Here is a 24,780-nt window from a genome sequence, read left to right as displayed (position 1 = left end):
ATGGCTTTCTCCTCAGCCTCAGGAGCTCTCTCAACCCAGCAGGCCTAGGCTGGAGTGCAGGTGAGTGAATGCCTTCAGCCCATAAGGGACAGGAGCCAAAATACACAGTGTTGAATTTTCCTTCTGCCCTGTGTCATTCTCCTCACTCCCTCTCTCCCATTTCCTGGATTCATCTACCAAAATGAGCTGCACCCACGTTCTAGGCTCAGGCTCTGCTTTTACGGGAATGCAAGCTAAAACAGTGGGAAGTAGCCCTAGAAGGGAGACTGTAGGAATAGGAGTCTAGAACTATGGCAACAGTGACCTCTCACCACCATTGGCCAGTGGACTGGTGTTATCCCCTCTGGTCCTGGAGTGTAAGACTCTTAACTTTGGTAGATTGGAATGAGATAGAAGTTGAAGGGAGAGCTGGGCTTATGAAGTAGCTTTGGCACTCGAAAGGAAGGCAGCTGTAGCTACAAGGATTATGGAGGTGGCTATTTTTCTATACCTGCTTTAGAAACTTTCCAGAAAAAACATCAGGCTCAGGTGAGCCCCGTCAACGAAGCCCATGATATGAAAGCCAGAAAGTCTCCTGAAGCAACATAAGGAAATGCTCACTTTTGCAGCAAGGAATCAGAGCATGCTGACAATGAGGCCCACGATGGAATCATAAGGGCAGCAGAGTTGCAAACAAGACCCATCTTCCTCAACAATTCTCCTGTGCTATAAAGTCAGGGCATCCAACCAGGGGTTGGAGGGGTAGCAAGGGAGGATAGGATCCTGAGGGGATCATGGGGATGTTTGGGTGGACATACCTAAGAATCTGGAGCTCTAGAGCCCCTGAATCCTCCTGGCCAGCAGCTGGTGCTCCCTTCCCCCTTGATAAAGAAAAGTAGCCTCGTTTTGCCTGGAGGCCATGCAGAGATCTCACCTGGGCTCAGTGTCTTATGAAATGATGCTAATCACTCTCTCGAGATCCCCTCCACTCGTTGCCTCCGGACTAGCAACTAGAATTGGGTCTCAGCCTAGCCTCAGCAGTGAATCACAATCTGTGATCTAGGAGGAAATAGTTCAGTCCCCCCAAAACGTTGCAGGACAGGTCTAACCACAGGACCTAGGGGAGCACATGCAGGAATGGATTTTAAGGGTACTGATGGGGGTAGGATATCTAATATGGGGCAGCGAGTTGATTGATATGGGAGCATTTCACAGGACTCAAGACCTAAAGTCCTGCCAAGAACACCCGGAGCTTATTCTAATGACTCCGGAAGTTTGGACACAATGGGGGCCTCAGTCAATGAGCTGGAGATGCTAGGATTGCCTTGGGCGAGTTTTGAAGAAGGAGCCTGGAGCCTCAAGGGAGTGGGGATCTGAGAATGGGTTTGTTATATAAAACTGGAAGATTCACCATTTTTTCCCTTTTTTAAAAGATTTTTAAAATTTGGGATGCCCGAGTGGCTCAGTCAGTTAAGCGTCTGCCCTCGGCTCAGGTCATGATCCCAGAGTCCTGGGATCAAGTCCCAGCCTGCTTCTCCCTCTGCCTGCCTCTCCCCCTTCTTGTGCACACTCTTTCTGACAAATAAAGAAAATCTTGGGGCGCCTGGGTGGCTCAGTGGGTTAAAGCCTCTGCCTTTGGCTCAGGTCATGATCCCAGGATCCTGGGATCGAGCCCCGCATTGGGCTCTCTGCTCAGCAGGGAGCCTGCTTCCTCCTCTCTCTCTGCCTGCCTCTCTGCCTACTTGTGATCTCTCTCTCTTTCTGTCAAATAAATAAATAAAATCTTTAAAAAAAGAAAAAAAAATCTTTTTAAAAAAATTCTTTAAAAAAAGATTTTGAAAATTTATTTGAGAACATGAGCACTAGCAGTGGGGAGGGGCAGAGGGAGAGGGAGAAGCAGGCTGCCTGCTGAGCAGGGAGCCTGATGCAGGGCTTGATCCTAGGATCCTGAGATCATGACCTGAGCCAAAGTCAAATACTTTTTGTTCTTCGGCAGCTGCCCAGAGGATTCTCCCTCTGCTAAGGCAGTAGGGGATGAGACAGTGAGGGGGCCATTGAGTCATCGAGAAGCCGTTGGTGGCTGACCCCTGTGGGCCAGAGTTGACAGAAGGAGATGCAGCCATGGAATGAGGTTTCCTAGTGTCATTGGAAATGGTGAGATTCTTGAATGGCTTCCTTCTTTCCTATTTATTTATTTATTTATTTATTTATTTATTTTTGGAGAGAAAGAGTACGAGCATGGGGAGCGGCAGGCAGAGGGAGAAGCAGACTGGGACTTGAGCAGGGAGCCCCGTGCGGGACTTGATCCCAGGACCCCAGGATCATGACCCAAGCCAAAGGCAGACGCCCAACTGACTGAGGCACCCAGGGGCCCTTCAAATGGCATTTAACTGTTTGGATGATGGTGACGTGATACTTAACAGAAGATAGAAGGGCATTCTTTTTTTTTTTTTTTTCCAAAGATTTAATTTATTTATTTGACAGAGATCACAAGTAGGCAGAGAGGCAGGCAGAGAGAGAGGGGGAAGCAGGCTCCCTGCCGAGCAGAGAGCCCAATGTGGGGCTCAATCCCAGGACCCTGAGATCATGACCTGAGCCGAAGGCAGAGGCTTAACCAACTGAGCCACCCAGGCACCCTAGAAGGGCATTCTTTTTTTTTTATTAAAAGATTTTATTTATTTATTTGACACATCACAAGTAGGCAGAGAGGCAGGCAGAGAGAGGGGGAAGCAGGCTCCCTGCCGAGCAGAGAGCCCAATGTGGGGCTCAATCCCAGGACCCTGAGATCATGACCTGAGCCGAAGGCAGAGGCTTAACCAACTGAGCCACCCAGGCACCCTAGAAGGGCATTCTTTTTTTTTTTATTAAAAGATTTTATTTATTTATTTGACACATCACAAGTAGGCAGAGAGGCAGGCAGAGAGAGGGGGAAGCAGGCTCCCTGCCAAGCAGAGAGCCCGATGCGGAACTCAATCCCAGGACCTTGATATCATGACCCGAGCCGAAGGCAGAGGCTGAACCCAGGCGCCCTAGAAGGGCATTCTTAACCATACTTCGCAGCAAGATTGAGGCAGCCGCTGGGGGTGTGTTGCTTCTCAGAGCTCTCTGGCAATGCCATCGTGTCCATAGGGGCAAAATAAACGGGCAGCCGAAGGAGGCAGAGAGTTAGCAGTAGAAGGCTTTGGGGAATAAGGACGAGAGACGCACCTGCAGAGATCTGACTGACTTGCTGCTAAAGTGCCTTCGTTACAGGTCAGGATTTAGACGCATTCTAGGGAAAGGCAGGGAGAGCCCCACACTGAAGTGAAGTTTCCACCACTGGAGTAGAGCGGCAGGTTTGACAACAGAGTAAGTTACAGAGAAACATTTAAAACTGCAGTCCGTGCATCCCTGAATATGTGGAGTGAGACACGTCCTGCCTACATAGCCTAACAAGGAAACCGGCCAGTATGAGATGCTGAGAAATGTGACTGTGAGGGAACAAATTCAGCCCCTTTGGGTGTGTCTCTGTTCAGGCCGCTGTCAAAATTCCACAGACTGGGTGGCTTTTATGAGACCAAAATAGGTGAGAAGTTTAAGATCGGTGCCAGTGTGACCGGGTGAGGGCTCTCTTGCAGACGAATCTCTTCCCCTTGTGTCCTCACCTGGCGGAGGAGGGAAGCAAGCTCTCTCATGACTCCTAATCCCATCACAAGGGCTCCATGTCAGGACCTGCTCTAACCCTGAACTCCCGAGGCCTCTCCTCTCAATGCCATCACATTGGGGGGTAGGGCTTCGCCATATGAATTTGGGGGAGTTGGGGGGACACAGTCCATAACAGGAGGCAAATGCCAGAATCAGAAGCAGAATCAGCAGGCAGCAGTGAGGAGCCCCAGGACCTGCCCCTCAACCCACACCACCAGTCCAGGTGACCGATGGCAGCTGGGCTGTAATAGCAGTCGGTAAAAACGCCCAGCCGTCCCATATGAACCAGAAGAGGAGAGATCCGGGGATGGATCGTGGCGATGGTTGCACAATAGTATAAATGTAGTTAACACCACTGGACGGTACGTGGAAAAGTTCTGGAGATGGTCAGTTTTTTGTCCCATGTATCTTACAGCCAGAAAAAGGAGGAACACGTGGTGTGTAGAGATTAGGGTCCAGAATGGAATATTAGCCAGAGGATCATGCACCAACCTCGAAGAGGAGAAACAACCTATCTGAAAAATAGTGTCCAGAAGACAGCCTGCAATTCCCAGACAGACGTGCTTTCGAGAACATGTGTAGGATCACAGGGGAGAGGAGCAGACATGATCACTGCACGAGCACAGACAGCAGTCCTGTGTCCAGGGGGGCCGGTGCCCTAGCCTCATGCTGGCTAGGATAGGACTGTATACCACCCCACCCTACCCCTCCTTCCAAAGGGGACCCAGCCTGGGCTGGGTGTTTCCCACACAACCAGCTGCTTGCCTGGTGTCTGGGAGTGAAGTGGCCACAGCCTCATACCAGCGAAATTTCTACTTGTCCTGCTTCCATCTGGCTCCGTGCCCCACAGCTGTCACTTTACCCTAGCTCTTGCCTCACCTGTCAGTTCTGACGCAGGCGTGTCTCCTCTGCTGCTCCGGGGGCCACTCCTAGCAGTGGCCTGTGCTGCTCCGGGGGCCACTCCCCCCTCCCCCAAGCAGTCTGGGAGGCCATCCGCCAGCAGCACCTGGCCTGCTGTCCGCCCTCAGGCATGTCCAGAATAAGAAGGAGCACACTCAGAAGCCTGTGCCCAGAATGTCCCTTGTGCAATCTGCACACACATGGGACACGATACCACAGAAGCCTGTGGCAACCAGAGGGGACTGGGGAGGGAGCAAAGGCCCACAGAACTCGCATGGTCACCAGGAACAGTGCTGTCAGGGAGAGAGAGGAGGCCTCGCAGGGGACCCTGGGGACCAGGGTGGGCTAGGGCTGCCCCTGGCACTGCTGTCCCTGGAGCCACAGAGCAGGAGCCTTGGCCCCTTCCCCCTTGGGAGCCACCCCAATGACCTGTCTGTTGCTTTCTTTCCCCTCCTAATATATTTAGCGATACCGTAATATCACCTACTCAGTCCGTTTTCAACTGGTCCATGTCCTAGTTCTGATCAGCCAGGGCTGAACTGAAGTCCGGGGACAAAGCAATGTCTCGGGGATTCTGTGGGCTCACTGGGGGTGGGCTGGGTGTGGACCTTTGACACCCATGTCCTGGGGCTATGCCAGCGGGTGCACAACTCTCCTGAGGAAAGTGCAAGGCCAGTCAGTGGCTTGGTGGTGTGGATGACTGTGGAGGGGGGCCTGTGCATGGCCAGAGAAGTGAAAACATGGGCCTGGGGAGCATGAACCCTCACATGCTGGGCAGGCCTCTGAAGACACACATTAACCGGTCACAATGTATGGGCATTAATTGGCTCCAGGTTTTCAAACAAACTAACTGAAACAAACAAAACCACCAACCCCAACCCCCAACACATGAGACAACTGGGGATAAATGAAAACAGACTGATGATATCACAGAATTGTTCAATTTGTAGGCATGATATATAAGGGTTACGTTTTGTGTTTTTGAAATCCTTATCTTTTGGAGCACCTCGGTAGCTCCGTCTGCCTTCGGCTCAGTTCATGATCTCAGGGTGCTGGGATCGAGCCCCACAACAGGCTCCCTGCTCAGTGGAGAGCCTGCCTTTCTCATTTCCCCTCCCCCTTGCTTGTGTTCTCTCAAATCTTTTTAAAAACAGTAAAATAATAAAATCCTTATCTCTTGGAGAAAATTAGTGGAATACCCTCAGATGAAATGCTAGGATGTCTGGAATTTGTTTCCAGGTGATCTAGGAAGTGGGCAGGGGAAGTGGGTGGGGGTACAGATGAGAAGATAGGGTTATAAGCTTGATTTTCAAAGCTGGTTGAGGGCTTACCATACCATTCTTTCTACTTGTGTATGGTGGATATTCTGTAATAAAATATTTTCAAAAGGATCAGGGCACCTGGGTGGCGCAGTGGGTTAAAGCCTCTGCCTTCGGCTCAGGTCATGATCCCAGGCTCCTGGGATGGAGCCCTGCATGGGGCTCTCTGCTCAGCAGGGAGCCTGCTTCCTCCTCTCTCTCTGCCTGCCGCTCGCTCTGCCTACCTGTGATCTCTGCCTGTCAAATAAGTGAATAAAATCCTAAAATATATATATATATATTTTTTTTTTCCCCAAAAGGAAAAAAAGAGAAGCCTGAATTTTCCCTGGAACCGTTAAAGAAATCTGATTAGTCTTACAAATCTCCCCACGCTGGCTTCCTCCACGGGCTCCACCAAACTGGCATCATCTCAACCATAAAAGAACAAACTTTTCCAGAGAACAGGAGGAGAACACGTTCCTTAGCACACGCCAGTATAGCTGAGAGCAAACTGTGTCCCAAAGAAAGCCACAGGCCATTCTCACCAGGACAACGGAAGCAATTAAATTAGCTAGTAATAAAAAGATAACTGCAAAAAAAACACAAAAAACCAAACCCTGCAAATTATTAGCAAATCAATTTCAGCAGCATATTAAAAGGACGGTGTATCATGATCAAGTTGCATCTATCCCAGGAATACAGAGATGAATTAGTGCTAGAGAATCTATAAATAAGCCATGTAAACAGATTAAATGAGGAAAAACCATATAATAGATGCCAAAAAAGTATTTGATATTCCACCTGAAAAAAATTCTTTTTTTAAAAAAATATTTTATTTATTTATTTATTTCACAGACGGAGATCACAAGTAGGCAGAAAGGCAGATAGAGGTGGGGGGAGCAGGCTCCCTGCTGAGCAGAGAGTCTGATGTCGGCTGGATCCCAGGACAGTGGGATCATGACCTGAGCCAAAGGCAGAGGCTTAACCCACTGAGCCACCCAGGTACCCCTCCACCTGAAAAAAATTCTTAACAAAAACCGAGAAATAGGAATTTTTGACTCTATGGAAGATATTGGGACGCCTGACTGGCATAGCCAGTGAGGCAGTGAGGCATGTGACTCTGGACCTTGGGGTTCGAGATTGCTTAATAAAATCTTGAAAAAAGAGAGACCGCCCAAGAACTTACATTGTTTTAAAATTTTTAAGTACTGTTTATTATCTCATCCTATTTTTGAACAATTAACTGCAAATACTCAAAGTGTATAATTTAGGGACGCCTGGCTGACTCAGTCAGTTGAATGTCTGAGTCTTGATTTATGCTCAGCTCACGGTCTCAGGATTGTGCGATCGAGCCCAACGCCGGGCTCCACGCTCAGTGGGAAGTCTGCCTAAGAATCCTCCCTCCCTCTCTCCCTCTACCCTTCCTCCCGCACCTGTGCTATAAAGATATAAATATTTTTTTAAAAACCCAAAGTGTATGATTTAACAAGTTCTTATGTATTTCTATACCCATGAGACCATCCACAATCAAGACAATGAACTTATTCATCACACCCCCAAAGTTTCCTCATGCCCCTTAAGGGGCACCCCTGCCCTCCTCCCCTTGCCCCAAGGCACCACTGATCTTTTTATCATTATAGATGACTTTTCAGTTTCCAGAATTTTCTGCAAATGGAATCATACAGGATGTACTTTTGAAAGTCTAATTTCTTTTACTCTTCCAAAGTATTTCGAGATTTATCTATGCCGTTAGACACATCAGCTAGCCTTTCTACTAGGGAATAGTATTCCGTCCTGTGGAAATACCACTATGTATCCATTCCTCTGCTGGCGGAAATTTGGATTGTTCCCAGTTTGGGGTTAATCTAAATAAAGCTTCTATGAACATTTGTGTTAAAGCCCTTGTGTGGACATGTGTTTTCATTTCTCTTGGGTATATTAACTCTGTTTCAATTTTTGAGGAAGCCAGACTGTTTTCAGAGGCGACCACACCATTTACATTCTCACTAGCAATGTGTGAGTGTTCCGTTTTTTTCAAAGCTAAGTTCATACTCGTTACTTTATGGGGTGGGGGGGGATTGTTTGTTTTGTTTTTTAATGTATTGGAAATCTCAAAGATCACCAACTCTCTTTGGGGGCACCTGGCTGGCTCAGTCAGTAGACATGCAACTCCTGATCTCAGGGTTTGTGAGTTTGGGCCCCACGTTGGGTGTAAATATTACTTAAAAATAAAATCTTAGAGGGGTACCTGGGTGGTGCAGTTGGTTAAGCGTCTGACTCTTGGTTTCAGCTCAGATCATGATCGGGGGGTGAGGTCAAGTCCTATGTCAGGCTCTGCAGTCAGCGTGGAGTCTGCTTGCGATTCTTACTGCCTCTGCCCCTTCTCCCTGCACCCTCTCTCTCAAATAAATATAAAAAAAAAAAAAATCACTAGACCCTCTAAGGCTATGCTTATGGAGATTGCAGAGAAAATCCAACAAACTCTATACTAATTAAGGTTTCAAAAAATTGTGTGCACATTTACGTGTTTCTGAATGCAGATGTATAAAACATGATAGGTATGGAGATGGGGCTCAGGTGCTTAAGCATCTGCCTTTGGCTCAGGTCATGATCTCAGGGTCCTGGGATCGAGCCCCACATTGGGCTTCCTGCTCAGCAGGGAGTCTGCTTCTCCCTCTCTGTCTGCCTCTCCACCTCCCTCCTCCCCCCCAGCTTATGTACTCTCTCTCAAATAAATAAAATGTTAAAAAAAAAAAAGTGAGTATGGAGAAGTCCAGCTGCACCTCTGTCCCATCTAGCCTGAAAGGATACCCACTAGGTAAACGTATTTTTTTTTAAGATTTTTTTATTATTTATTTGACAGAGAAAGATCACAAGTAGACAGAGAGGCAGGCAGAGAGAGAGAGAGAGAGAGAGAGAAAGAGAGAGCAGCAGGCTCCCTGCCGAGCAGAGAGCCTGATGCGGAACTCGATCCCAGGACCCTGAGATCATGACCTGAGCCGAAGGCAGCGGCCTAACCCACTGAGCCACCCAGGCGCCCCCGGTAAACGTATTTTTTAAAAAGATTTTATCTATTCATTTGACAGAGCACAGACAGGGAGAGCAGCAAAAGGAGAGAGAGAGCAGGCTTTCTGCTGAGCAGGGAGCCCGATGTAGGGCTCCATCCCAGGACCCTAGGATCATAACCTGAGCCAAAGGCAGGCGCTTAACAGACTGAGCCACCAGGTGCCCACTCCTCATTCTTTTCTTTTCTGTTTTTTTTTTTTTTTCAATAGTAGTATTGTACCCTGGGTGAATGTAGCTTGATCTATTCCTCTATGAATTCAAAGTTTCTTGTCTGTTTTTGGTTTCTTTTTAAAACATTGTGAAGTTCACATAACAGAATTTACCATCTTAACCATTTTTCAGTGTACTACGCAGTGGCATGAGGTCTTTTCACGTTCTTTGGCAACCATCCCCGTTGCCCATCCCAGAACACTTTTCATCTTGCAAAATGAAATTCTGTTCCCATTTCAGCATCAACTTGCCAGTCCACCACCCTCTCCCCACCCCCTGGCAACCACCGCTCTACTTTCTATGATTTTGACTATTCCAGGTGTCTCATATAAGAGGAATCATACAGTACTTGTCCTTTTGAAGGTTCCTACATACTGTAGCATGTGTCAGAATGTCAGAATGCTTTTTATGTCTGCATTATATTTCCCATATGCTACACCACATTAAAAAAATCCAGCTTTCATGCAAATTACCATTTTTTAAAAAGATATTTTATTTATCTGATGGAGAACAAGCAGGGGGTGGCACCAGGCAGAGGGAGAAGCAGGCTTCCTGCTGAGCAGGGAGCCCGATGTGGGGCTTGATCCCAGGACCCTGAATCATGACCCAAGCTAAAGGCAGACCCTTAACCGATAGAGCCACCCAGGTGCCCTGTTTTGTTTTTTAATAGTTGTTCTGATGGTCATGAGGCAGTGATATCTCATTGTGCTTTTGTGTTCCCTGTCTTCTCTTATTACAACTAATACTGCAATGAAAAGCCTCAGTGTTGCTCATGATAATAGAAATACTAAATAAAAATGCACTAAGATGTGATGTCTCACCTGTCAGATCAGCAAACACACAAAGGTCTGCCACATACTCTGTTGGCAAGGCTGTGGGGAAGCAGGAGCTCACTAAGTTGTAGGGAAATGCCAAATGGTACAACCCCATCATATCAAGATCTGACAACATGTAGCAAAATTGCAGGTGACTTTCCCCTTTCACCAAGCAATCCCACTTCCCAGAATCTTAGACACACACCTTAGTATAAACAGCCCTGAGATGAAGAGTCTGGGTAGTTACTGTGGATGACTTCCTTAGGGTCCCCTTGTCCCCTTTGTGTCCCTTTCTCGGGTGGGGTTCTGAGGTCATGTGCCCCCCTTCAGCCCTCTTATCCTGAATCCAGCCCCAGCTGGGAGAGTGTCCTGACCAGGCTTTGCACCCATGAACTGGACAAACTCTCCTGCAGGCCTGTGCTAGAGGAGGGGGTCTTGGTAGGTAATGTATAAATCCTTCTCTCCTCCTCAGGAGGGTAGTTCTCAGACATTCTGTAAAGTGGCCCGGAATGTCCTGGGAGGCGGAGCGGGGAAGGACCACCTCAGCAATGCGGAGTTGTGTTAGCTCTCTCTCCTCGCCTGGTCGCGCCCCTTACCGTGTCATCTCCCAAAGCAACTCCCCCCAGGCTCTGCTTTCTGGGGGACCCAGGCCAAATCAGCTACAGAACAGGCACTTTCTGTCAAATGAATACGAGCTTGCCCATGTGTCAAACAGTGTGTTTATGGGCGCCTGGGTGGCTCAGTGGGTTAAAGCCTCTGCCTTCAGCTCAGGTCACGATCTCAGGGTCCTGGGATCGAGCCCCGGATTGGGCTCTCTGCTCAGCAGGGAACCTGCTTCCCCCTCTCTCTCTGCCTGCCTCTCTGCCTACTTGTGATCCCTGTCAAATAAATAACGTCTAAAAAAACAACAGTGTGTTTAGTGTTTAAAGAGCAGGGTTTAAAACGAAAATCCGGAGTCCTCACCCCGCCCCGGTGCAATGCCACAGAAGGAACAGGTGAGAACAGTTTCCAAGCCCTTTTTTCAATGCAGGAGCCAGCAAGCCAGCAAGCGGAGGACCTCGGGCTGAACTCACCTCCCCAGGCGCCGCCCTCCCGCCCGCCTTCCCGGGTTTCGGGAGGGGATCGCGCGCCCCCTGCTGGTCACGCGGGGCCGGAGCCGCTGGTGCCTCCCGGAGGGGGACATTTTCCTCGGCGCTGCTGGGGCTGGGCGTGCTCTGTGCGCTCCCGCTCGCGAGGCTGCAGCCGCCTCCCTGGGGTAGCTCACTCTCACCAGGCAGGAGCCCAAGTCCTCTCCCCGCGATGCCCCGTGCCCCCGAAGTGCGCCCCCCCCCACACTGCTTTCCCTGGAGCTTGCAGGGGCCAGGGGCCCCCAGCTCTCCGACAAGCTGGAGTGGTGGAAGCGCTTGACGCGGGACTTGGACCCGGCCTGGAGTCCAGGTCCGCTCTGCCCGCTTGCTGGATCTCTGCGCATCTCTCTGAGCCAGTTTCTTGGAGATTTGGGACTGCTGAGAGGCCCCAAGGGACAGAGATGCAAAGCACCCAGGAAGCGGGGGGAGGGTGCTGACTCGGAAACAGCCCTTGAACCCAGCTGCCTGAACTTTGTGCGTTCCCCATTCTCCTCCCGGAACCCAGGCCCCCAGCTCCTGACTGTCACTCCCCGCAGTGCTTCTTTCTGCTCAGTTGGGAAGTTCCTCACCGTCCTCCCTCCCACTGAGAGTGACTCTGTCCTGCCCTTGGACTTGACCACCGACTGCCTGTGTCTTTCCTTCTAGCCCAGGACCAAGCGATGTCTTACCTAACTCAGACTCATTTGACTCTGTAATCACACAATTATCTGCCAAATGCCAGGACCCAACAACTACGTGTTTTGTGTGTGTGTGTGTGAGAGAGAGAGAGAGAGAGATCGAGAGAGAGAGAGAGAGAGAGAGACAACACAAGCTGGGGCAGCAGCAGGCAGAGGGAGAAGCAGACTTCCTGCTGAGCAGGATGCCTGACCCAGAGCTCAATCCCAGGACCTTGAGATCATGACCTGAGCCAGAGGCAGTCTCTCAATCACTTAACAGAATGAGCCACCCAGGCGGACCCCTCCTCCCCCAACAACTCCATCTTATCAGTTGGCAGAGTCAGCCCTGACTGGGGAAAGCCCAGAGGAAGGATGTGGAAGGGGGGAAGGGAAGGGCTTTGGTGCAGTGTTACCGATGGGGCCAGTCTTTCTGGGGATGCTGCTGCCTCTCCCCTGGTTGACTGATTGATTGATTCATTGATTGGGCAGATCCTGGCAGAGGTAAAGCCTGCAAAGGCTAAATGAAACTTGTCGATTCTACCAAGCAGGTGCTCTATTTTTACAGCAAGAGGCATTGCCTCTTCCAGGTGTGTATATAAACACAGGTTTCCCGCCCCCCCCCCCCCCCAGGATGGTCATTTCTATAGTTCATGGAGATTTCCGGTTCTTTTTCTAGGACCATGGGGAAGTTTCATTTCCTGGCCTCTTGAAGAAAGGTTTGGCCATGTGACTTACTTAATGAATGAGCTGTGTGGTCTGAGCTGTGAGAAATCAAGTTTGTCGTGTAAAACTCCTGAGACGTGGGGACGTTACTGCAGCATTTCCTAGCCCATCCTGCCTAATGCATCCTAACTCCTTTCTGGCACAAAAGAGAATACAGGCAAACTAGCAAGCAGGTAGGCAGATTATTGTTTCCTTTGAGACCATAAACCCTGAGAATCTAGAATTTATTCTCGAACAATGAATGGCAGGTCAAGGGGTCTTCAAATCGAGGATGGCACTCCATACTATGGTGTGAGCTTATCTGCTCTGGCCTGGAGGCCAAGGTCACAGTCCTTCAGTTAGGACTGGTGGATTCATTGTACTCATCTGCACCGCATGCCTGGGACTCTCTGAGCCTTCAGGCCATTCCACACCACCACAGGGAGAGCCTGCTCCCCCCTACCTCCAGTCCTTAGTCAAGCCTCATCCCTATCCTGTATGGTCTTCTGTCTCATATTCCCAAGTGGATGGTCAACAATGGTCGCAGCCTTCACGATACTGCCATCCGCGCCAGCATGTGTGTAAGGGGAGAGGGTGAGCTCAAGTGGGGCAAGTGCAACTCCAATGGGAAAAAAGTAACTTGGTTTTTGACTTGTGAGCACCCCCTGCTCTGAGCCCTATTTCTATTTTTTTTTTAAACATTCAATTTATTTATTTGACAGAGAGAGAGCAGGAGAGGGAGAGGGAGAAACAGGCTGCCCACTGAGTGGGGAGCCCAATGCAGGACTCGATCCCAGGACCCTGAGATCATGACCTGAGCCACCCAGGCGCCATGAGCCCTATTTCTACTAATGGTAAATAGCAAACTTACTCTTTAATGGTGACAATCTCTCTGAATTTATTTTAGTCTCTTCTGGGCCTTCCATCCTTCTTTTTTTTTTTTTTTAATTTATTTATTTGAGAGAGAGAGAGCATGAGAGGGGAGGTCAGAGGGAGAAGCAGACTCCCCATGGAGCTGGGAAGCCCGATGTGGGACTCGATCCCAGGACTCCGGGATCATGACCTGAGCCGAAGGCAGTTGCTTAACCAACTGAGCCACCCAGGCGCCCCAAGGGTCTTCCATCTTTCAAATGTCCTTCCTTTCTCCCGCGTCATCCCTGTCCCTGGCTTCTCTGCTACCAGAACCCTGACTGTTTGGGTCCCACCCTTGCAGAGGGAGCCCCTTGCCCCAGTTCAGGGATCAATCCTGACTTGTCTAACTCAATCCCAGCAGAGCCATCTCCCTGCCCTTGGTTGGCTGGGACGGAGCAAGGGATACAAATTCTGACCCAGGGTCAGACGGGAGGATATCTACGTCCCCTTGTGGTATGCTGGAAAAAAGAAACACAGGTAAAGAAATGGAATTTCTTATCCAAACCTTCCCGGGAAGAAAAATCCAGGCCCAGACGGTGTCTCATGAACACAAAGAGTAGAGGAGAGAGAGGAACACTGACCATTCAGTTCCTTTTCTGAGGCCAGCATAGCCCAGGACAGAAAGCTGGCAAACAGATTACAAAAGAAAGTCAGAGACCACTAGGCCAGGTGAATATGGACTTGAACATCCCTGTCAGGTATTAGCAAATCGAACCCAATGTTATATGAAAGGGTAACATGTCCTGACAAAGCAGGATTTATTCCAGGAATGCAAGGTTGTTTTAATATTTGAAAATTGGCCAGTGCATGCTTCTGTTACTGTTTCCCTGCAGATTACAGAGCTGTAAGCACCTATTCAAAATCCTTACATGGGTTTCACAACATAGTACCTTTCTGACTTTAGGAAATTATATGACACCCCCTCCCCTCCCTGCCATGTAGGCTCTGAGGCAGCCCATCCTAATCAGATGCTTTTGTTAATGCTTCTGCAGCAGAATATAGAAAAGATTCTCACCAAGCAAGATGAGTCAAGACTGCAAATAGCCTCGGGGTGCCTGGGTGGCTCAGTCGGTTAAGCATCTGCCTGTGGCCTGGGTCATGATCTCAGGGTCCTGGGATGGAGTCCCACATCGGGATCCCAGCTCGGTGGAGAGCCTGGTTCTCCCTCTCGCTCTACTGTTCCCCCTACTTGTGCTCTCTAGCTCTATCAAATAGATAAATAAAATCTTAAAAAGAAAAAAGGCTGCAAATATCCTCATATTAGCTCAGGTTAAAGTCCTGCTGCTGAATGAATTGGCCTCAGACTTAGCAAAGCCAAAACATCTTTCTGGTTTTCAAGACTTTGTGAAGTTGGGGTTAAAGATCAGAGATTTTGGATATGAACTGCTCTTTAATTTTGGCCAATCCTTTTGCTACTTTAATTTGAATCTCTCTGACTACTTGTGAGAACTTTGGGCCATTTATGTGTCTTGTTTTTCTTACTTGTCTGTTAAAAATTGCATATTAGGGCTTTTAACTCTTTGTCTTTCACAAATTTTTTTTTTTTAAAGTAAGCTCCATGCCCAGCACACAGCCCAATGTGGGGCTTGAGCTCACAACCCTGAGATCAAGACTTGAGCTGAGACCAAGAGTCAGACGTGTAACTGACTGAGCCACCCATTCGCCCCACATTTCTTTTTTTTTTTTAATAATTCAATAATTCTATACATTAGAGCTCATCGTGATAAGTATACTCTTAATCTTTATCTAATTTCTCCTATCCTCCACCTACCTGCCCTCTGGAAACCATCATTTTGTTCTCTGTATTTAAGAATCTGGGTGCTGGGGCGCCTGGGTGGCTCAGTTGGTTGAGTGACTGCCTTCTGCTCAGGTCATGATCCCAGAGTCCTGGGATTGAGTCCCGCATCGGGCTCCCAACTCCATGGGGAGTCTGCTTCTCCCTCTGACCTTCCACCCTCTCATGCTCTTTCTCTCTCTCTCAAATAAATAAAATCTTAAAAAAAAAAAAAAAAAGAATCTGGGTCCCTGGGTGGCTGATTTGTTAAGCGTCTGGCTTTGGCTCAGGTCATGATCCCAGAGTCCTGGGATGGAGCCCCGCTTCAGGCTCTCTGCTTGGAAGGGAGCCTGCTTCTCCCTCTCTCTCTGACCCTCCTCCCTGCTAGTGCTCTCTCTCCCTCAAATAAATTTTAAAAAAAGAATCTTTATTGTTCATCTCTTTTTTTTCTTTGTTCATTTGTTTCTTCAATTCCGCATATGAGTGAAATCATATGGTGTTCATCTTCCTCTCTCTGGTTTATTTCACTTAGCATTGTACCCTTTAGGTCCATCCATGTTGTCACAAATGGCAAGATTTCATCATTTCGTGTGGCTGAGTGATATTCCATTAGATAGATAGATAGATCAATCACTCTTCTCTATCCATTTGTCTATTGATGATTGGGTTGCTTCCATATCTTAGCTATCTTATTGAACTAGTATTTTTGTTTTCTTTGGGATAATACCAAGTAGTGGAATTACTGGGTCATATGGCACTTCTATTTTTAACTTTTTGAGGAAACTCCATACTGTGTTCCACATTGGCTACACCAGTTTGCATTCTCCCCAACAGTGCATGAGGGTTCCTTTTTCTCTACATCCTCACCAACACTTATTTCTTGTCTTTTTATTCTGACGGGTGTGAGACGATAGCTCACTGTGGTTAAGATTTGCATTTCCCAAATGATAAGCGATGCTGAATTCTTCTCATGTGTCTGTTGCCCATTTATATGTCCTCTTTGGAAAAATGTCTATTCAGGTCCACTGCCCATCTTTTAATGGGATGATGATGATTATTATTATTGCTGTTGTTGGGTTGTATAAGTTCTTTATAAATTTTGGCTATTAACCCTATATCATCTGCAAATATCTTCTTTCATTGAGTAGATTACATACTGGTATTTTGTTGATAGTTTCTCTTCCTGTGCAGAAGCTTTTTTTCTTTTTTTAAAAGATTTTCCTTTATTTCTTTTAAGATTTTACTTATTTTTTAAAAAGGTTTATTTATTTATTTACCTGACAGAGAGAGAGAGACAGCGAGAGAGGGAACACAAGCAGGGGGAGTGGGAGAGGGAGAAGCAGGCTTCATGCTGATCAGAGAGCCCGGTGCGGTGGGGGACTCGATCCCAGGATCCTGAGATCATGACCTGAGCTGACTGAGCCACTCAGGCCCCCAGATTTTACTTATTTATTTTTTTTAATGAAAACTCTACACCCAACGTGGTGCTTGATCTCATGAGGATCATGACCTCAGCCGAAGGCAGAGGCTTTAACCCACTGAGGCACCCAGGTGCCCCTCCCCAACACAATCTTAAAGAGAAGGGGGAACCCCTGTCTTGATCCAAATTTCAGCAGAAACAAATTGGATATATCATTTAATTTGTTTTATAATTTTGGGTTCTGGGGCACCTGGGTGGCTCAGTGGGTCAGAGCCTCTGTCTTCGGCTGAGGTCATGATCCCAGGGTCCTGGGATCGAGCCCCACATCAGGCTCTCTTCAGTGGGGAGCCTGCTTTCTCCTCTCTCTCTCTGCCTCCCTCTCTGCCTAGTTGTGATCTCTGTCAAATAAATAAAATCTTTAAAAACTAATTTTGGATTCTGGTAAGTAGTCTTTATCATATTTATATTCTTCTATTTCTTTTTAGCTTAGGACTTTATTAAGAAAAGGTAGAGGAGGGTCACCTGGGTGGCTCAGTTGTCTGCCTTTGGTTCAGGTCATGATCCTGGGATGGAGCCCTGTGTCGGGCTCCCTGCTCAGCAGAAAGTTTGCTTCTCCCTCTCCCACTCCTCCTGCTTGTGTTCGCTCTCTCTGTTAAATAGATATGTAAAATCTTAAAAAAAGAAAAGATAGAGGGTTCTAGCAAGTGCCTTCCTTTCTTTCCTTTCCTTTTCTTTATCAAGTGCCTTTCTGCATATCCATAGATATAATCACAAGATTTTTCTCCTTGATTTGCAAGAAAATGAATTACCCTTTTTATTTCCTGGAATACCTTCCTGTATTGTTTTCCTGTTACTGCTATAACCACAAGCAGTAAAATTACCACAAACTAGTGGCTCTTGTGTTCGAAGAAGAGTATGTGGGTGTTGCGGGTGCCCTCCCTTACTCTCCTCTGCACCCTGCTCTGCTTTCTACCCCTTCTGCTCAACCTAACCTGCTCTTGCTAAAGGCATCAGTGACTTCCGTGTTGCCAGATTCCAGGGTCTCTGTTTCTCTATCATCTGAGTCTTCTCGCTAGAATTCGATGCTGTGGGCTGCACTTTCCCACCCAGAACCCTGTACTTCCCAGGCTTTCCCCATCTCTCTAGCCACTCATTTTCAGCCTCCTTTGCTGTCTTCCTTCCTTTCCCTCCTTCCTTTTTTCCTTCCTCCCTTCCTTCCTACTTTCCTTCCTCCCTCCCTTCCCTCCTTTTTCTTTCTTCCTTTTCTTTCATTGATGCAACGTCCCAATCTTTAGCTCGTGCGATGCCCGATGTTGGAATGGAATACCATTCTCAAGGGTAAGCGCCTTTATTCATCCCTAGGTTTTAAATACCGTCTATATCCAGTGACATCCAGATTTTTATATCCAGCCTCGACGACTCTCGTTGGCTTCAAACTCATAAAACTCCAGCTGCTTGTATGACATCTCCACTTGGCTATCTTGGAGGATCTCGAATTGAGCGTGTCCAAAATGGAGTTACTGACATGCCTCCTCCTTTCTGCCTGCCTCCAGCCCTTCCCATCTCAGAGAATGGCATCTTCATCCACTCCGGGGCACTGATCTTCACATGTCATTCTCCCTCTTCTCCTTAATCCTTCTCTCGTCCAACACTCATTTGTTGTTGCCTATTACGTGCCAGGCACTCTGTCCCAGTGCTAGCAAGGGAACCAACATTCTAGTGCGGGGAGCAGCCAAGAAAAAGTCATCACGTAAATAAACAAGATGATCATGGTGTAGAAAAGGCATGACTGATTCAAGGAGAGGAATTTGATGGCGAGACACCCAAAGAAGGAGCTGCTGCTGATGGCATCTGGGGGAGAATGCTCTGGGCAGAGGAATCCCCATTTGCAAAGGCCTGTGATGGAAAAGAGCAGAAAGGAGGTCAGTGCTGCTGGGAAGCGGGTGAAGAGATCCTGAGAAGATGGGAGATACACAGGAGTCCCATGATGGCAAAGAAATGACTTATCTCAAACTGCAGTGAGAGCCCCCAAAGAATTCAAAGCAGGGGAGTTTTGTGATCTGATTTGAGTTTTGAAAGATGACTCTGGACTGATAATGGGCAAGGGGTTTCTTTTTGTGGGCGAGGACAATGTTCTAAACTAAGAAGGTGGTGACGGGGGCAGAAGTCTGTGACTACACCAAAAAATTGTATAGTATGTGAATTATATCTCAGTAGGGAGAAAGAAAATCACTCTGTGTTGAGAGTGACCAGGCAAAGGACAAGGGGATAGCCCAGGAGATCAACTGCCCTCATCAGATGACAGAGGGATGACAGAGACTGGGCCAGAGGGTGCCTGTCTGTGGGTGGGAGGCAGGATGTGGCGAACGATGGGTAGGGGAGGAAGGAGGAGTCCTTTATCTATTGGCAGCCCCACAGCAAGAAAAGTCTTTGGACTTTTCTTTGGATCGCTGTGCAGTGTGAGCCTTGAACCATATATGGCCTCAGGCCTCCCAGCCTCAAAGCTGGGTTGCCTCTGCCAGATCACTCTGCCCTGAAGCAGGCCCTCTCACCTGTCAAATCCCAGTTTAGGTGCCACTTTCTCAGCCACTTTCCCCAACCCCAAATTACGTTATTGTCATGGAGTGAAATGCAGAATTGTTCCTTGTTTTGGGCACCTCCCTCACTCAACTGTGAGCTCCTCTGGGGGCAGGGATCTTTTCTTCTGGGATTATGCCTCCAGTGCTCAGCCCAGAGCATGGTGTATGGAACGCACTGGAACATTTTTTGGGTGAATGAGTGTGTGAAATGAATGTATATGTGAGAAGCCAGTGGGCAACGGGTCAAAGAACCTTCTGAAAAGAGAATGAACTTACAAAGATTCAAAAGTGTCAGGGAGGATGTGAGGGCGATCTGGCTGCGACATCTGTCACCCCATTGATCGCCAGGGTTGATTCAGCTGATCTGGCTGGCTAGGCGGGTGTCCCCTTCCTCCCTCACCGCTCCATGTGCGTCCCTCCCGAAGCTGCGCGCTCGGTCGAAGAGGACGACCTTCCCCGATAGAGGAGAGGACCGTTCTTCGGTCAAGGGTATACGAGTAGCTGCGCTCCCCTGCTAGAACCTCCAAACAAGCTCTCAAAAGTGTCAGGGACAGGGGCGCCTGGGGTGGCTCAGTTGGTTAAGTGGCTGCCTTCAGTCCAGGTCATGATCCTGGGGTCCTGGGATCGAGTTCCCTGTCCAGCTCCCTGCTCAGCAGGGAGTCTGCTTCTCCCTCTGCCTTTACCCGTCCTCAAGTTCTCTCTCTCTCTTTCTCTCAAATAAATAAAATCTCTCTAAAAAAATGTAAGAAATCATCCACAGAAAGAGAAAATATTTGCAAATCACATATCTGATAAGGAATTAATATCCACAATACATAAAGAACCCCTAAAACTTATTGACAAACAGCAACAAACAACCAAATTAAAAGTGGGCAAGGAGGGGTGCCTGGGTGGCTCAGTGGGTTAAGGCCTCTGCCTTCGGCTCAGGTCATGATCCCAGAGTCCTGGGATCGAGCCCCGCATCAGGCTTTCTGCTCGGCAGGGAGGCTGCTTACTCCTCTCTCTCTCTGCCTGCCTCTCTGCCTGCTTGTGATCTCTATCTGTCAAATAAATAAATAAAATCTTAAAAAAAAAAAAAAGCGGGCAAGGAACTTAAATAGACATTTCTCCAAAGGAGACAGAGGCATGGCCACTAAGCGCATGAAAAGATGCTCATCACCACTATTCTTTAGGGAAATGCAAATAGAAACCACCGTGAGATACTCTTTTGGACAGCTACTCTAAAAATACAGAAACAAACACAAAAGCCAGAAAAGAACGAGTGTTGCTGAGGCTGTGGGCAAACTGGGAGCCTTGTGCGTTGCTGGTGGGAACGTTGAAGTGGCTCAGCCTGTAGCGAAAGAAAAGAAAGAACAGTGGTTCTTCGAAAAGGAAAACATAGAATTACATATGATCTAGCAACTCCCGCTCATAGGTAGATGCCTGAAAGAAGGGAAAGCTGAGAATCTTACAGATATTTGTACCCCAAGGTTCAAAGCAGCATTATTCACAATAGCTAAGAAGCTGGAGCCCAACTCCAATGTCCACTCATGGATGAATGAATAAATAAAATGTAGTATATACACATAACAATATTATTCAGTTTGAAAAAGAAAGGAAACTTACCTATGCTACCAGGAGGGTCCACCTTGAAAACATTGCATGGGTGAAATGAACCACACACCAAGGGCAAATGTCCTACCATCCCACTTACATCGGGTACCAGGTAGAATTAAGGTCACCGGGGACCGGAGAGGGAGAATGGGGAGTTAGTGCTTAAAGGGAAGGTAGCCTTTCGGCTTGAGAAGATAAAGACCGTCTGGAGATGGACGGTGGTGACAGCTGCACCACACTGTGAATGTGTTTAATTCCACCCAATCCTATGCTTAAAAGTGGTTAACATGGTCACTTTTTTGTGATGTATATTTTACATTAAAAAAAAGTTTTTAAAAGATTTTATTTATTTATTTGACAGAGAGAGATCACAAATAGGCAGAGAGGAGGAAGCAGGCTCCCCGCTGAGCAGAGACACCCCACCCCCATGTTGGGCTCGATCCCAAGACCCTGAGATCATGACCCTGAGCCGAAGGCAAAGGCTTTAAACCACTGAGCCACCCAGGCGCCCCTAAAAAAAATTTTTTTTTCCTGAAGATTTTATTTACATTTTTGGAGGGAGAGGGACAGGCAGGCTCCTGGCAGAGCCTTCGCAGGGCTGGATCTCACACCCTGAGATCGTGATCTGGGCCGGAACCAAGCTGGGAAGCTCAACCTACAGAGCCACCCAGGCGCCCCCACTGTAAAACATCCTTCAATGTAAGGAGTGGCGTTAGCCATCTGGTGTTCTCAACACCTGGCTTCAGGATGCAACCGCAGTGGGTGCCTGGGTGAAAGCCCTGGAGACCACGGTCAAGAGGGAGAGAGTTCAAAACGCACGTGGTTGCCTTCAGCATAACAGGAGATGCGCTAAGCGCACCGGAGGGGGCGTGTTAGGATCCCCTTTTCCTGGTAGCGGCCTGCAGGGCACCCAGCTCCTCCCGGAGAGCCAGCACCCTCCCCGGGTACGCTCCGCCTCCGCCTTTGTTTCTGCCGCACCAGATACTCCAATTCAGAGCTGGTGGAGTGGTTTCCGAGTCCGCACGAGGCGTGGGAGGAGCGGTCTCGCTTAACACAACGGTGACCCCGCGGCTGCAAGGGCAGCGCCACGAGGCATGGGGGCTTGGGCGCGCAGTCCCGGGGTCCAACCACTGGGCCGCCGCGGCGTTCAGTCTCCATTTCCGAAACGCGGTGCCGGCCCCCGGGCCCGTTTGGGAGGCTGCTGGTGCTGAGCTGCTGCGAGGATGAGAAGCAGCTCCTGACCCGATGTTCTGTCTGACCACGCAGAGGACTGTGAAGTGCTCTAGCCACAAGTAACAGGTGTTGAGCATTAAAACGGTGGGAAATACCGAGAAACAAAACAAAACAGGGCCATTCACCCAGGCCCGCGCCATCTAAAGACCCTGTGAGCGTTTCGGATTTATACGTGTGTGAGGATGCATATTCCAGAAAAACTGAGCCATACGATTATTGTTCCATGAATTGTGTTTCATTCAACGAATACTGTAAACGGCTTTTCAGAAATGTACCCCTATATCACCATCATATTATTATTACTGTTAAATTTTTTAAAATATTTTATTTATTTATTTGACAGACAGAGATCACAAGTAGGCAGAAGAGAGAGAGAGAGAGGAGGAAGTAGGCTCCCCGCCAAGCAGAGAGCCCAATGTGGGGCCCGATCCCAGGACCCTGGGATCATGACCTGAGCCGAAGGCAGAGGCTTTAATCCACTGAGCCACCCAGGTGCCCCATTACTGTTAAATTTTTAAAGATTTTACTTATTTTGAGAAAAAGTTTGCGAGCAGCGGGGAGAGGCAGAGACAGAGGGGGAGAGAGAATCTCAAGCCGACTTCCCGCTGAGCACTCAGACGGATTTGGCAGGGTGGGCTGGTGCTAGATCCCACAACCAAAAGATCATGACCTGAGCAGAAATCAACAGTCACAGTTGGAGGCTTAACCAACTGAGCGAACCAGTGCCCCCGCCATTTTTAATAACTATGGAGTATTCCATTATACAGATCAGTTTTTCTCAAAAAAAAAAAAAAAAAAAAAAAAAAATTTTTTTTTTTCATCGTTGCCACCCAAGGGAGACTTTTGGACAGTTTTCCCCCTAATGCTTCCCCATATGAAATGTTAATAGCATAGATCTCTTTTTAGGTGGCCATAAACCATTGTAATAGTGAAAATGTTATTAGGCGCCCCCCCAACTCCAGAACCAGTTTTTGCCCCCTGCAGAGGAAACATCACCCCAGGCGAGAATGCACAGTAAAGCTGTACCACAGTTTATTTCCTACAATAGCCATTTAAATTGTTTCCTAAGATTTCCCTATTTCATGCTACAATGAACATTCTTGTAATTTTTTTTTTAAGGAAGCTCTTCCGGGACGCCTGGGTGGCTCATTTTGTTGAGCATCTGCCTTTCTCTCAGGTCATGATTCCAGGGTCCTGGGATCGAGTCATGCATTGGGCTCCTTGCAGCGTGGGGAGTGTCTTTCTCCCTCTACCCCCTGCTCACCCTGCTTGTGTGATTGTGCTGACAGATAAATAAAATCTTCAAAAAAAAAAAAAAAAAAGTAAAGCAAGCTCTAGGCCCAACACTGGGCTCAAACTCACCACGCCAAGATCAAGGGTCCCATGCTCTACTGACTGAGCCAGCGATGTGTCCCTCAAAAGGGACATCTATATATATATAAAAGATTTTATTTGACAGCGAGAGAGAGAGAGAGAGAGAGAACACAAGTAGGCAAAGAGGCAGGCAGAGGGGGAGAGGGAAGCAGGTCCTCTGCTGAGCAGGGATCCTGAGATCATGACCTCAACTGAAGGCAGAGGCTTAACCCACTGAGCCACCCAAGTGCCCCAAAAGGGATGCATATTTTTAAGATTTTGAATATATAATATATTGCCGATAGCCCTCCAGAAAGACTGTACCAATTTACATTCCAACCGCAATGCAATGCATGTGGGCCCCTGGGTGGCGAAGTTTGTGTATGTCACCTGCGTGCATTCTTTCCAGCTCTTTATTACTCTTTTTAACATTGATTATTTTGAAAGTCAGTGGCAAAAGGTGTTGGATTGTCATTCTATTCGTATTTCTGTGGTCACGGTGTTTTATTTTAACATTAGGATAGTTGTACATGGTCTATATACTACTTGTTAATATTGTTTTCTGCTTTCCCCACATATAGTTATATCACAAACATTACTTTACAATAGCAAAAAAATCTATAAAAACATAATTTTATTATTTTTTTTAAAAGACTGTATTATTTGAGAGAGAGAGAGAGAGGGAGTACACAATCAAGGGGGGCAGAAGGAGGAGAGGGAGAAGCAGGCTCCTTGCTGAGCAGGAACCCCAACTTGAGGCTCAATCCCAGGACACTGGGATCACCACCCAGGGATCATGACCTGAGCAGAAGGTAAGGCTTAACCGGCTGAGCCACCCAGACACCCCTAAAACATAATTTTAATGGCCCACAATGTGTCATCACAAAAATTAAAAAAGTGGAATATACCACTTTCCATCAAAACTAAAATGTCACCAATTTTAAGGCATTATTTTAGGTAACACTAAGAAAATAAATGCTGCCAATTAAAACATGCCACTGGTTTTTAAGACACATCCCTATTTTAGAGAGGATAAACTGTGAAGAAATGTTATTTTAAAATTGATGAAAGAGATAGGTGATGAATCAATACATCTTTTATCTCTGCATAGGAAGTATCTTTCTAAGCTTAAAGATGAAACAGAGTACTGGGGGGGGGCAAGGAGAGAAAGTCAGGGCTTTCATCACGAACTTTGACACATTTTGTTGTTTGTTCCTTGTTAAGGTCAATAAAGATTACCTGAATGTCAGTGCACCTGGGTGGCTCAGCAGATTATGTGTCCAACTCTTGATTTCAGCTCAGGTCAAGATCTCAGGGTTGTGGGATTGAGCCCTGTGCTGGGCTCCTAGCTCCGTGCAGAGTCTGCTTGGGATTCTCTCTCTCCCTCTTCCTATGTCCCCCCAAATGAATAAGAAATAAAATCTTTAAAAAATAGATTACATAGCTGTCATATTTAAAGAAAAAAGACAAAAAAGTAAA

At 47.6% G+C, this 24,780-nt stretch overlaps 1 long non-coding RNA gene across 1 annotated transcript; it reads left to right on the top strand.

The window, feature by feature from the left end:
* The first annotated feature begins 1,848 nt into the window (after positions 1 to 1,848).
* On the top strand, positions 1,849 to 6,677 carry LOC125099847 (uncharacterized). Its single transcript, XR_007127377.1, has 2 exons — positions 1,849 to 2,133; positions 6,182 to 6,677. It is a non-coding gene; the product is annotated as an uncharacterized LOC125099847 (long non-coding RNA).
* The last annotated feature ends 18,103 nt before the right edge of the window (positions 6,678 to 24,780 follow it).

The sequence above is a fragment of the Lutra lutra genome, chromosome 5 (genome assembly GCF_902655055.1).
Source record: "Lutra lutra chromosome 5, mLutLut1.2, whole genome shotgun sequence".
In the NCBI taxonomy this organism is placed as follows: domain Eukaryota; kingdom Metazoa; phylum Chordata; class Mammalia; order Carnivora; family Mustelidae; genus Lutra; species Lutra lutra.
The sequence above is the reverse complement of the archived record's forward strand: the minus strand, read 5'-3'. Positions and strand labels throughout refer to the sequence as shown.